The sequence below is a fragment of the Mauremys reevesii genome, linkage group 6 (assembly GCF_016161935.1).
Source record: "Mauremys reevesii isolate NIE-2019 linkage group 6, ASM1616193v1, whole genome shotgun sequence".
In the NCBI taxonomy this organism is placed as follows: Eukaryota; Metazoa; Chordata; order Testudines; family Geoemydidae; genus Mauremys; species Mauremys reevesii.
Genome location: NC_052628.1, coordinates 82,462,793 through 82,475,814, shown reverse-complemented (window position 1 = coordinate 82,475,814; position 13,022 = coordinate 82,462,793). Strand labels below are relative to the sequence as shown.

The 13,022-nt window shown below is 39.1% G+C and overlaps 1 long non-coding RNA gene across 1 annotated transcript in view; it reads right to left on the bottom strand.

Moving 5' to 3' along the window:
• Window positions 1-3,416: 3,416 nt before the first annotated feature.
• LOC120408676 overlaps window positions 3,417-13,022 on the bottom strand; it is a 32,631-nt gene continuing 23,025 nt past the window's right edge. The window contains exon 3 of the long non-coding RNA XR_005600869.1: window positions 3,417-4,661. This is a non-coding gene — a long non-coding RNA (uncharacterized LOC120408676). The remainder of the gene's footprint in view (window positions 4,662-13,022) is intronic.

Genomic DNA, 13,022 nt, shown 5'->3' with positions numbered 1-13,022 from the left:
AAGGTTGCCAGAATTGGCCCCTATGCTTAGAAACATACATTTCTTTGGTAATCAGTAGCGAGATCAACTTGGTCATGCTAGCCCTGTGGCTAATCAATCATTCTGAATTTTTAGTATTGATGATGCACTGAGTTTACTATTTTCTCCAGAACTATGTGTTTGGGAATATTCATGGTAAGTTTCAAAAGGGGCTAAGTCACTTTGAAGCTTAAGGTCTATTGATTTTTTTAAATGACTTAGGTCTTTGGAACTTTGGGTAAAATTTTCAAAAGTCCTATTTTTAAAAGGGACTTTGGGCCAGATTTTCAAAGATGTCTAAGAATGCAGAATACCTATTGGGATTTACAAAGGTACCTAAGTATGTTAGGCATGTAACTCCTATGGATTTTCAGTGGGAGATAGGAGTGAAATAGAATTTACAAAAGCACCTATCTACATCTTTAGGTGCCTTTGTAGATCTTGCCTTTTTGAAACTTGGGGTTAGGTGCTTTTTAAAGTGGACCTTTTGTCTTGCCTACACTGAGGAAATTGACTAGCATAACTGTTTCAGAATAGCTATTGCTGAATAACTCCATGATGTAGACACTTTTTGTTCCAGAATAAAATACCTTTTATTCAGGAATAACTACTCCACTTTGTGAGCAGAGTAGTTATTCTAGAATAGTGTAGCTTATTCCAGACTAGAGTCCACATAGGAAGCTATTCCACAATGGCTATTGTGGAATATCTTAGGCCTGGTCTACACTAAGAAGGGGGGTTGTACTAGAGTACGCAAATTCAGCTACATGAATAGCGTAGCTGAATTCGAAGTACCCTAGTTCGACCTACTCACCCGTCCAAACGCAGCAGGGTCGAACTCTGCGGCTCCCCCGTCGACTCTGCCACCGCCGTTTGCAGTGGTGGAGTACCGGAGTCGACCGCAGCGCTTCTGGAGTTCGAACTATCGCGTCTAGATCAGACGCGATAGTTCGAACTCCGAGAAGTCGAACTCACCGTGTCAACCCGGAAGGTAAGTGTAAACCTACCCTTATTCCATAATAGCTATGCCAGTCAATTTCCCTGTGTAGGCTCTTAAGTGTCTGAATCACATTGGAAAAATGTGCCTAAATCACTTAAGTGCATGAATGTGTTACCCTAAGGGTCCTACATAATTAGACACTCTAAAAATTTTTACCATCTATATATTATATGATTATTTCAGTACAGCCCAAAGGCCGCAATTGGGATGATGGCCTCATTGCTAGAGCTGGTCAAATGATATTTCCTGCCCCACCAAAATTAAAACAAATATTTGTTTTGTTCTTAATTTTTAATGGAAATGTTCTGCATTTTTGAAGGAAAAAATTGGTTGCTTTTGTTGTTTTCAAAAGCTGGAACCCCAAAATGTATACTGTCAGTTTTTGAAAAGCTGAAATGTTTTTGGGTTTTAAAAAAAACAAACAGTTTTGATACTTATTGAAAATAATCAGAAAATTTCAAACAAAACAAAAGTTTTCCATCTAGTTATTCATCAAGGAGGCCATTTTTAAAAAGAAGTTGTGATGGAAAATGTTCAGCCAGCTTTATCTGCTTGCTGTGCTAAGTGCTATACTGACACAGTTAAAGACAGACCTTAACCCAAAAATCTTGCAATCTCAGGCCCCAATCCTGCAAATTCTTGTGTTCTGACAATGTTCTGGAGGAGCCAGGTTTGTTGTAATTTGGAAGGAAAAGAGACAAATGTTTTGTTTAGAGAGCTGAAACTGTAAACAAAATACAATGTGGGGGGAGTCATTCTTTCTTTTGAAGTCACTGATACCTCATGCAAAGCTTTACACAAATCTCTTTAGCTATATTAATTAGCCCTTCAACTACTAGCATATTACACACACTACTAAATATAGTGTAAATTTGGTTTTGGTGAAGGGTTTTGGACTTACAACCTTGGAGAATGAGCCCTTATGTTCCAGGAGTTCTTGCATTGTGGGTCACGATCAGTCCCAATGGAGAGTGTGAACAAATGTCAAAGAGTCACAATATCCTTACCTTCTAATATAACTAAATGGGAAGGAGCCTTGGTTAGATCCTAGTTAACTGGGATGAACTCCATGAAGGGATCCCAATTTAAATAATGTATTGCGTTTATCCACAGAAGTGTGGTCAAAATTTTCCCTGAGAATCTAACTTGAAACAGCTAAGGCCTAATTTACAGAAGTTCTGAGGACCTCTGCAGCTTCCAGACAGAGATGGAGATGTTAAGCACCTACTTAAGATCAGTCCCAAACTGATCTTATACTGAACACTCAGAAACTAAAGACCCCAAATTTAGGAGCACTTGAAAATGTTTGAACTGTCTCAGCATAAGCAGTGGCAGTCGTATACTAGTCTTCTGTGCAACAACTTTGACCCGAAAGTTCATTATTGGAGAAGAATGCATAGTACAGTTCTTTCTTTCTTTCTGTTTCTGCTCAGCCTTTCCACAAAATGCTATTTAGTGCCCAAAGTGGGGGTAATTTTCATGATGTAATTCATTAGAAACTGCAACCACCAACTTATTTCACTATACTGGTAAGCATACAAGACAATAATTTTCACTCAAATTACAACACTATGCAGAATTTAGATTCTGATTTTCCCCCTCAAACTTTTTTTCTTTAGCACTGAAAAAATGAATTGTGATTTGAGAGAAAATTGCTGTTATAAGTCAAAATAAAATTTGTGCCAACAAAAAAAAATATGGGGGGGGGAATCTGAAAATGAATATAAAAGTAAAGTGGTATTTAAATCTTGTATAGATTTTTTTTCAGGTTTTTTTAACCACATAAATAGTCTTTTCCCACATGTGGTATTCTAAAAATTGCTTGTAGAAAAAGATCTCTAATTTGGTTATTCTTCTGCTTTCTGTGATTGCCAGTTCTAGTACATAATTTCTCTACAATAAAAATAGAATAGCACTGCATATTTTTCCTTGCATTTTCAGCTACTATAAAACTGAATATATAGGGTAGGGAAAGAAATTATGCTTTCCACAGTATGAGAGGTAACTGTTTAAACAAACCCTTCTTTGTCCCATTGATTGTAAATTGGTGCTAGGACACACTTTAGAAATTGTAGTTAATTGGCATAACATGAAAACTGTTCAGCAGGTGGCAGTACTACATGTATATAGACCACAGTATCTTTGAAATACACTGTTGGGACATGCTTTAATATTCATCCAACGTTCTCCTGCTCAGCCTTACTTGTCCAATGTAGGCAGAAAGAATTTATTTTCACATGCAAGTTGTAACACAATTTGTGAGGCATTAAAGCAATGATCCTTCAACGTGCTGCCCGTGATAGTGGTTCCAGTACAATACTCACTGCACAGCACAAAGGGAAGCTTTTGCGGTGCATTTCATTGATAGCAAAATAACAACGAACGGTGATGTCTCTTTTACATGTTTTATTAGTAATTCATACGTTCTTGCTATATTGTCTTTTTATGGATTTGAAAGTATAACTATTAAGGTGAGTTTAATCAGCCTGGCGAGCAAACATGTATATTTGCCTGTTCGAGATAATTCCATCTACTCACAAATGCCTTCCCTTTTTACCCCCATCTTAAAAGCCCCTCTTAAAAGTCAGGTTTCAGTCCTTCTAAGCAAACAAGGACTGGACAGCATTCCTTTTGAACAGATGGCCCGTACCATTCTGTAATCTGCCAGAGGGGCACCTATTGATCAGTGAGTAGTCTTCTTTCCTTTAGGAAGCTGTGGATGCTGCTTCAGATTTCAGTATGGACAGTACCACATGCAGACATGTATTTACAGAATGTCCTTGATCTCAGAGATGTATTTAATCAGTTCATCACTCTTCCACTGTTATATACGTTCTCATACTCTGTACATTCGGTGTTTCAAGCAATACAGCGTCTACCACTTCCCTGGGGAAGCTATTCCAACGCCTAAATCTCCCTGTTATAAAATGTATTCTTATATTCAGCTTAAGCTTCCTCTTTTCTTAATTTCACCCCATTGCCACCAGTTATACCCTCTGTACAACACTTACATTCCTTCTCCTCCTCCTCCTGTTTTCATTTCTTTGGGTTGTTTCACTTTTAAATACTAACTAACTAAATTAAAATGTACCATGAAAAGTTATCTGCAATAATAGTTACATGTGGTATATGATAGTGAGACAGGTTTTGTTCTGTGGTTGGGTGAGGAAAATAATGTATTGCTTTTATCTTCCATAAATAGCAGAAATGTAGTAGTCTGAATGAGAGCTGCTGTCTTATATCTTTTTCCAACATTCTGAGTCAGTCTGATTTTCTATTTCTTTGCCTTTCTGTGCAGTCTTGTGCAAGAGTTGGACTGGAATTAGAGAACATATATCATTACTTATGCAAGCTGTTAGTGTAATGGCACTGTATGATGCAATGCTTATAGTATATGGGAAAGCTCAGTTACTAGAGGTTGATGTTGTTCATCTGCATCCTTCTTTGTTATACTGGCAGGTCATAGCTAATACCGACATCAAGCTGTTCTTTTGAAGAAATTCTTTTGCTTGGCTGTTTGCCGCTGACCTTTGTTCTTGTAGCTGCAGCAGAGGAATATCAGCAGCACCGCATTCCTCTCAACCGCTCTCTCTGAGCTCTTTGGTTGATGTTCCAGAACCCGCAGCGTTTGAAGGATTAAGGCCTATAATAGTGGATATAACCAAATTTCACTTTTATGATTTTCCCTTTTTTCGTTATGTTTCACACAGAGCTTTGTTCCAGTCTAGTAGCCTATGGCAATGAGCTGAAGACTGGGACTGAAACTACTGAAATAGAGAGCACAGAGAATGAAAATGTGTGAAAAATTGTAATGACAAATGCATGCTATAGTCAATTTAAATTCCTATCCAACATGCATATAAATTACAGGCAGGGCTAGGTTCTCTGGTGATTGAGGGTATGGCGGATACATACTCCTTTAAATATTGAAGGCTCTTAGAAACTATGACCTTACACTAGGGGGACAGTCATGTTGCATATGGGTATAATTGAGGCTGGAAGCCAAAGTGCATGAAAGCAATACAGTGTGAAGGAGACAGAGCTAGAGATCGCCACAGAATGCTAGGCCTTGATTCAGGGCCTGATCCATCTCCTGTTAGTTAATGGTATTTGCTCCATTGATCTCAATGGGAGTTGACTCAGGGCCTCAGAGAACAAATAAAGGAAGTAGAACTGGCTGGAAATTTTCTGGCAAAATAGTTTAATCAAAAAATGATGATTTGTCAAACTTGGAATGTTTTACAGAAACATCTCAGGTTCAATGAACAGTTGTTAAATCAGAGGCTGTGTTCTGTCAGAATCCTGCCTGGTTTCCTGGTGGGCTGCTCAGAAGCCCATATTTCCATGGTCCACAGCTCCAGGGCCACCCCAGGACTGGGGATCCTAGGACTTTCAGGCTTCCTGCTGTGGATCCAGAGCCTGCAAACCCTGGGAACATTTAGGGCTTTCAGGCTAACTGCCATGGAACTGGAATCCCCACCTTTAACCAAGGTTCAGATTCTGGCTCTGGAGCAGCGACCCTGGAAGCTGAAGCCAGGGCTCTTAAGACCTCCGAGCTCCATTCTGCAAAGCCAGGAAAACCAGGGCTCCCATAGTTCTCTGGCCACAGAGAGCTGCAGTCCTTGGAAGCCCTGAAGTTTAACCTCTGCTACGCAGGGGTTTTCAGCCATCAAACTGACAAGAACTATGTCAACTGCTCTCATCAACTGCTGGTTCTGTGGGGACTTTTTTGTTTTGGAAACACCATGTGTCATTGGTTCTGAAACACACATTTTTCAGGACCTCCAGTTCATGGGAAATCAAATTTCAAACACTTCATATTTCCCATAACTCAAAATTCTGAGTTTCTGCCCCCTCTAAAAGTGATAAGAGCTGTTTGCCAACAACAAGAGTTCAAAAATCATGAATCAGCCATCTCTCCCCCCACCCCAGGGGTGATACTGGCTTGAAAATCATGTGCTATTTAAAAAAAAACCCAACAACTTTGGATTCCTTTTATGGTATCTGAGCCTTTAGGGTGCACATTTTCAAGGTGATCTCCATAGTCGTGAGGGCTAGAAACTTTTTTTAAAAAAATGAAAGCTGAGAGTCTTGCATAGTTATAGCAGCAAAGAGTCCTGTGGCACCTTATAGACTAACAGACGTTTTGGAGCATGAGCTTTTGTGGGAGAATACGAAAGCTCATGCTCCAATACGTCTGTTAGTCTATAAGGTGCCACAGGACTCTTTGCTGCTTTTACAGATCCAGACTAACATGACTACCCCTCTGATACTTGCATAGTTATGGAACTCATAGGGCTGTGGCTGTAATACAAGTGATACGTGGTGAGACACATAGTAATATTGCACATGTTGGCAACACAGAAGAAACTAATAGAGTATACAACCAACATTAACTAAACAAGGAGTAACTATAAACTGCAAGGGAGTAACAAACTGGGAAAGAAGTGAAAATGTTTGAAATCACTCCACATGAAATCCAGTAAATATAGATTTTTTTTTTAAATTACACTCCTCAGCTAGAAAAACGTTATAGTGCTACATAGATGGTAGAATGGCAAGAGGGAAACATTCTTGAACCCGCAAAGAGCTTTAGAAAAGTCCAGCACCACCATTCCTAGTGTAGGCCACTATATTTTGAAATAGGATTCCAAAAAATGCTAGAAGAAACTGTTATGAAACTCTGAAATTTGCAGCCTGAAATGCAAAATCAGCCATTGCTGCCCAATGAATAGAATAAACTGAGCTACTCCAAGAGGCTTTGAAAAACCCTGCATGTTTAGCAATCGGTCAGGAAAATAGCCCCCACCACATAAATCCATTGTTTTTTATTTTATTTTATTTGGTACTTTTGCCTGCCTTCAGGCAGCAATGACTATCAGATGCTGATCCTGGATGGAGGTGAGGGCTCTCTTCCAAACAACACATACACATTTTATATTACTTTGAAAGAAGAGTAACTCCCTCAGACAAATTAATGAATGTTCAAATTTTTACTGTATTCTGTTTTTTTTATGTGTTATCTCCCAGACATGACTTGGGGGTGGAGGGGGAAGGAAAGTGGTGAAAATGGCTACTGTACTAACACAGATACGCAGGAGACAAAGGGAGCAGTTTCAATACAAGCATGTTCCTTTTCTTTTAGGGAATGTTTTTCTCCTCCTTGCCCCAGGGCCAATCCTGCACAGCCTTGAGTGACTTCTGGAAAGCACAGAGCACCCTCAGATCATGTTAACTTCAGAAGAGGTTCTGGGGGCACCTCCCCTCTCACAATCAAGTCCTGTGTGAGTACTCCATGCCGTAAACTACACTGTCTAACCTAAGTGGTGGGTTATATGCATTTTGCCTGCCATACAGAAACAGGTCTCTGATCACTCTAGTGCTTCATGATATCCATTTTTTTAAAATTAAACTGGTTTTTTTTATTCTGTACTTTGGAACTGATATATCAAAATGTCATATTTTACTTTTCTGGCTCATCTGTAGGTTGACTTTGTGTGTATATGAATGTAGAAATCTCTTTCCTGTGTTGATAATAGTGTATGTAATATTCTGTCTAACTGTAGACATTACAGGAAGATTATGGATGGGAGGCAATGGATCATCATGACATACAAATTTGCAATTGCTATCTTACACTTTGTAGTACACAATATAAAACATTCTTTACACTAATGTTGTTTTTTAATTACTCCTCAGACCTCAGGATCTGCCCTTTCTTTTTTTATGCTAGCAAGAAGTTGGTAAAATATAAATATTCCTAAATAATTATTCAGTGATTTTTATTCAGAATTAGTAAAAGCTAACAGGAGTCAGAATATCTGAAATATCTTTGTTTTCTTTTTATTTACTAAAATGGCTGGTATACAAATTAGCTTTTTCTGTTCAATATTTAGTACTGTTTTATCTGCCTTGAAATGGGAACCACAAATACTTTGGTAAACCACTGAAAGGTTCTCTATTTTTATTGTAAATGTAGTTCCTCTGTATTCTGTTTAAAAAATGCCCTTTGTAAATTCCCACAGGAGAAGTTTCTTGCAAAACAAAATCAATATTTCAGCATCTCCTACTAGCTACAATGTATGATGGGGTATAATAATTTCTTTCCTCCAGTGGTCAAAGGCAATTAATGTCAATGCCATATTAGGGTTCAAGCTTTCTCTATGCTCCGACTCTGTATCACCTACTCATGAGACTCAAACAGCACCATCTCCCAATTATCACTGGGTTTGGCTGAGATCAGCAACCAGGTGAAGAACAGGTGGCTGAAGTGGAATGCTGACATACTGAAGTGATGCTGGTGGGGAGAAGAGAGCACTTTGAAGTGCTCCATTCATAACATTTACACTGGGTGTAAAGACAGTCCATATGAGTGGTCAACTCAGCCATGTCTAGACTTGCCAAATAGGCAATTTTTCATGTAACATCTTAATATCTTTAAGATGTAAGGATAGGTGGCACTTAAACCCTGTCCTGTAGGGCTACCAGGTAACCAGTATCCCCACACTGACAGTGGGCAGCTGCAACCTGGTCACTTCCTGTGACCCACAGTCCACACAGGTTCAATGCCATGGGAGGTTCTGCCTCAAGCGATCTGGATGACAGTGGTCTTAGTGATCCCTGATTGTCTCCTTGTCCCTACATGAGCCCATGGGGCATACCAGGAAGTGTTCAGGCAACAATGTGGATCCCTAATTAGCTGCGATGATCACTCTGCTTCTCTGTTCCTGAACTCTCAGTTGTGACCTCAGTTCTGATTGGATTCTGACTCCCAATTGCCCCCTGGGCCCAAACACAGACCTCGATACCTGACGTTGACCCTCGGCCTGATACCTGACTCTAGCTTGACCCTCAACTTGATTCTTGACCTGGTACTGGCTCTGACCCCTGGTTTCAGTTCTGGAACTCCAAGCTCCTGACATTGTCCTGCATGGCTTCTCCTAGGATCCTAACATAATATCAGCATAAAATAATAAAAATATATATTTTAAAAGGCCCAGAGACTAGTCCTCACAAACGAGAGGGAAAAGAGATCCATATGTGCACACATTATAATTTTGTGAGACACCACAGTGGTAGCGTTTTAGAAGAACATTGATAGACTAACATAAATGGGTATAAAATAATTTTTGGTAACAAGATATTGCGACAAGAAATGATTCTTTTACCACTTTTAATATGTACAGAATGGTTATTTAAAAAGTTTTAAAGGATGTTATGTAACTCACTGAAAGGGGCCAAACAATATGATTTTTACTGCTTTTAATATCTGTAGTCAGATTAAAACAAATAAGTCCATACCAGAAGTGGAGACTGGGTGGCTTGGGGGCTTGTTTAAGTAAAATAGAAATCTGTCATGGGCCACTAGTGTGAATGTGACTCTGAATTGACCAAATATTACCATTTGATGATCTATATGAAAAAAATTGGTATTCTTACTACAGGTTTTTGTAAACAGTAATGCTGAGTGAAGCCCACTGGTTGGGCTTTACACGTGTTAGTTAAACCGAAAGAGGTTATTTTAATTTGCAGTGGGTTACCTCATGTGTATAAGTATGTGTGTGTGGTATACACCATGTAGTCATTTGGCGTTTCAAGTTCATATGAACATAAAGACCCTTGAACCTTAAAATCCATCAATTTCATAACAAAGCTGGGTTTTTTTGCCCCCCTCTATACTTCTAATAGCCTTTAATTTATCATTTGGGTGTGGGTGGGAAGGTTATGGCCAACAAAGCCCTTTATTACAGCTGGTTCCTGGAGCTGCAGGAAGTATCTTGTTTGCCTTCTTTACTTCCACCGTAGTAAGCCCTTTTCCCCACATCTGTCTGAAATATCTTCAGAGGAGCAGACACCCTGCCTTTATTCATCATGATAAAGAGAAGCTCTTCCATTATTGCTACTTACTTAGTTCAGGGATATTCTACACTCGAGCTTTATTATATCGCCTCAAAACAAATGTGCCAGTAAACAATTGGGGAATAATTCAGGTATTTATGATCACAGCAATATATATCATCTTTAGATAGTCTATTTCCTGACATAGTCGAATCTTGTGTACCTCAGTAATTTATGTAGCTTTGTGGTAATTACCACATATTTGAATGGGTAAAAAATGGTGACCTCTACTCTAACAAAGCCAGGTGTTTTCCAGAGCAGAAAATGGAGAGCTTCACATTAATCACTTTAAGACTTTTGCTTTGGGAATTTAAATTATATACTTTTTTTTTTAGGTTTAGTCAAACATGATTTTTCATTGTCCTGTCATTGGATGAAACCCTTAAATAGTGCAGTGGAAGAAATTCATTCTTCATTTGTGCAAAGAAATCAGAAATGAGAGGTGTTTGGAAGGAAGTAGAATTTGCTTTTCATATGTTCAATGTGTCAGAAATTTTGGTTCTTATTAATCTTTATAATTACTACAAGTCCCTTCAAGACAGAAGATGATCAATTGCCTAAAATACATCTATCATTCTAGTGGACTTTTTTTTAGCAGTTATACTATTTGCTGTGTAAAACATATTGCTTATGTATCAGTAGCTTATCTACCTTTTGGGAAGCTTTCCATCTTCCCTCCACCCCTAGTTTTTGGCAAATGAGCAAACCTATCCTGTGCATTCAGTCTATAGCCAAGCACTGGTTGGAGGAAAATCCCATAGCTGGGAAATCATTATAGAAGACTAATTCTTACCTAAGATGAATTGATCTCAACTCAGGTTAATGATTATCTTAAAATATGTCAAAGACCTGGGATAGTTCATTAAGTACTCATTATGTTAATCTCCATGATGACGATCTGCTAAGGCTTAAGATGTGACTACAAAGACAATAGGTTGGGAAAACTCCTAATTTGTAAGTAATGTACTTGAGACACTTCATTGTCCAGATTTTCAAGTAATCTTGAAATGGAGTGTACTATTCTCCATGAACGGGATGGATTCCATAATCAAACTCATATATGGACACAGTCTGTCTGAAAATTTGGTTAGAAGCAGAGCTGGTCAAAACAGTGAGAACTTTTCACACCATTTTGTGTGGAAGCAATTGACCAAGAACCCACAACTTCTTCAAGGAGCATTTGTGAGGGAGTCAGAGGAGGCAAGAAGAATAGGGTGGAGCTTGAGGTGTTACTAGCAGCTTAGAAAGCCAGGTGGAGAAAGGCAAGTGTCCAGGCTAAATAAAGTTCATTATGAATGAAGCCTGTATTTTTGGCTAGTGAATTATTCAGACCCATCCTAATCTCCTTTGTATGTGTTGTTTGTAAATATTTGTAATAAGCATTGTAACAAATAAGTATTGTTTGTAAATATTTGTTTAGTAGGTTTGGGTGCCATTTCATCATATGGCTTGTTTGTTTGCAATCTTTTTGCTTTGACTATTACCATATAGCATGTTTCTCATGTGCCTCAGACACATGCCCATTCCTGCTAACCTTCATGAAACATATTCTGAGCTCACCAATGCTTTTGAGAGTACCCAGCTATAATCCAAATGCTTGAGAATAATTAATATGACCCCAGGAATCATAACAAACTGAATTCAGGGTGAGAATATCAGTTCTGCCTATTGCTTCATGAGGTGAAGAGTAATATGCTACCATCCCTGTCCCCTCGTAGGCTAGCTCTGCTCTGTTGACTGACTGGTACTTTGTGGGGGGACAAAGGTGGAGTCAAGACTCTCCCCTTTGCACTCTACCTTTCCCCATCCAGTTCCTCATGGGGATGAGGAGTAGCAGCTGTGCAATGCTTGCTTCCCTCTTGGGTTACAGCTACAGGAGTGCCGCCCCTTTGAATTGGCCGCCCCAAGCACCTGCTTGCTACTCTGATGCCTGGAGCTGGCCCTGGTCTCTGGCCCTCAACCAGGCTTCTTTCACATCAGGAGAAGTAAAGCTTTTTTCTCCTTTCTGGAAAGCCCTGAATAGGGCTAAGTCCCCTCTCTGTGTCTGACAGTTGCTGCAGATGTTGTGGGACAGGGCCAATTGGGTCCATAGAATCTCAGCCCCAATGTGGGGCCTATCTTCCCATTACAGGCCCACTATTAGAAACCCCAAATACTCCATGGGACGAATTAAAACCAAGGGCCCAAGGTCTGCAAACAACCATGTCCTATATTTGCATGTATATATTAGGTGACTGAATGTACAAAATAGTAGTCAGCCTGCATACTATCACCTGAATTCTATCCACAGTTGCAGTAACAGCATTTGATATTGTGTGCAGACCTCAGGCCTTCTTTTATTAAAACAATTTTGTCGCAGTACGTGCCATGTGGATAAATTAAAGTTATTTCTAGGGCGAATCTCTTCAGGCAGAATATTCTCAGTGGTTGTGGGGACTCAAGACAGTTAAATTCTTTTACTAAAAAGACTGGAATAAACTCATGCCAAACCATCTTTAGAGAACAATGCAAATGACATCTTTCCACAACAGCTTTCCCCCAGTAACAAAGACTGAAGAGAACAACTGCATGTCATTCTCAATTTCGTTTTGACAGATAACTGTGAGAAGGAGGAAGAGGGGGTGAGTGAGAAGAAAAGGGGGGAAAAAAGCTTCTAAACTGCAACAGAAATGAGGAATGAAGGAGGAAGGATACCTTTTTATTTTAACTTAATGTGCCTTGTAGGTAATCCTGCAAACCCCAGCTCATGTGAGTAGTCCTACCGACACCATATAAAAATACAAGTATGCATTAATCAGGCAAGTAAGGGTTTACAAGATTGGTCTCTTAGGCCTGTTCCTGCAAACATATAGATGTTTTCTGTCAATGGGTTGAGTGATCAGTGAATCATAGGACCCCATTCTCTGGTATGCTCAGTTTTATGGGACACATTAGAAGTGCCTCAGATAAACAAACAGATAATGTAGTTCACAATATTGTGTTTATATGGCAAAATTATTCTTTACAAACGCAGCAGAAAAATATATTGCTTATTTTAACTCATAACTCTTTGCTAATGTTGCAGACTTGCATTGTGCAAAAGGGTTTTTCAATCAAAATGAAATTT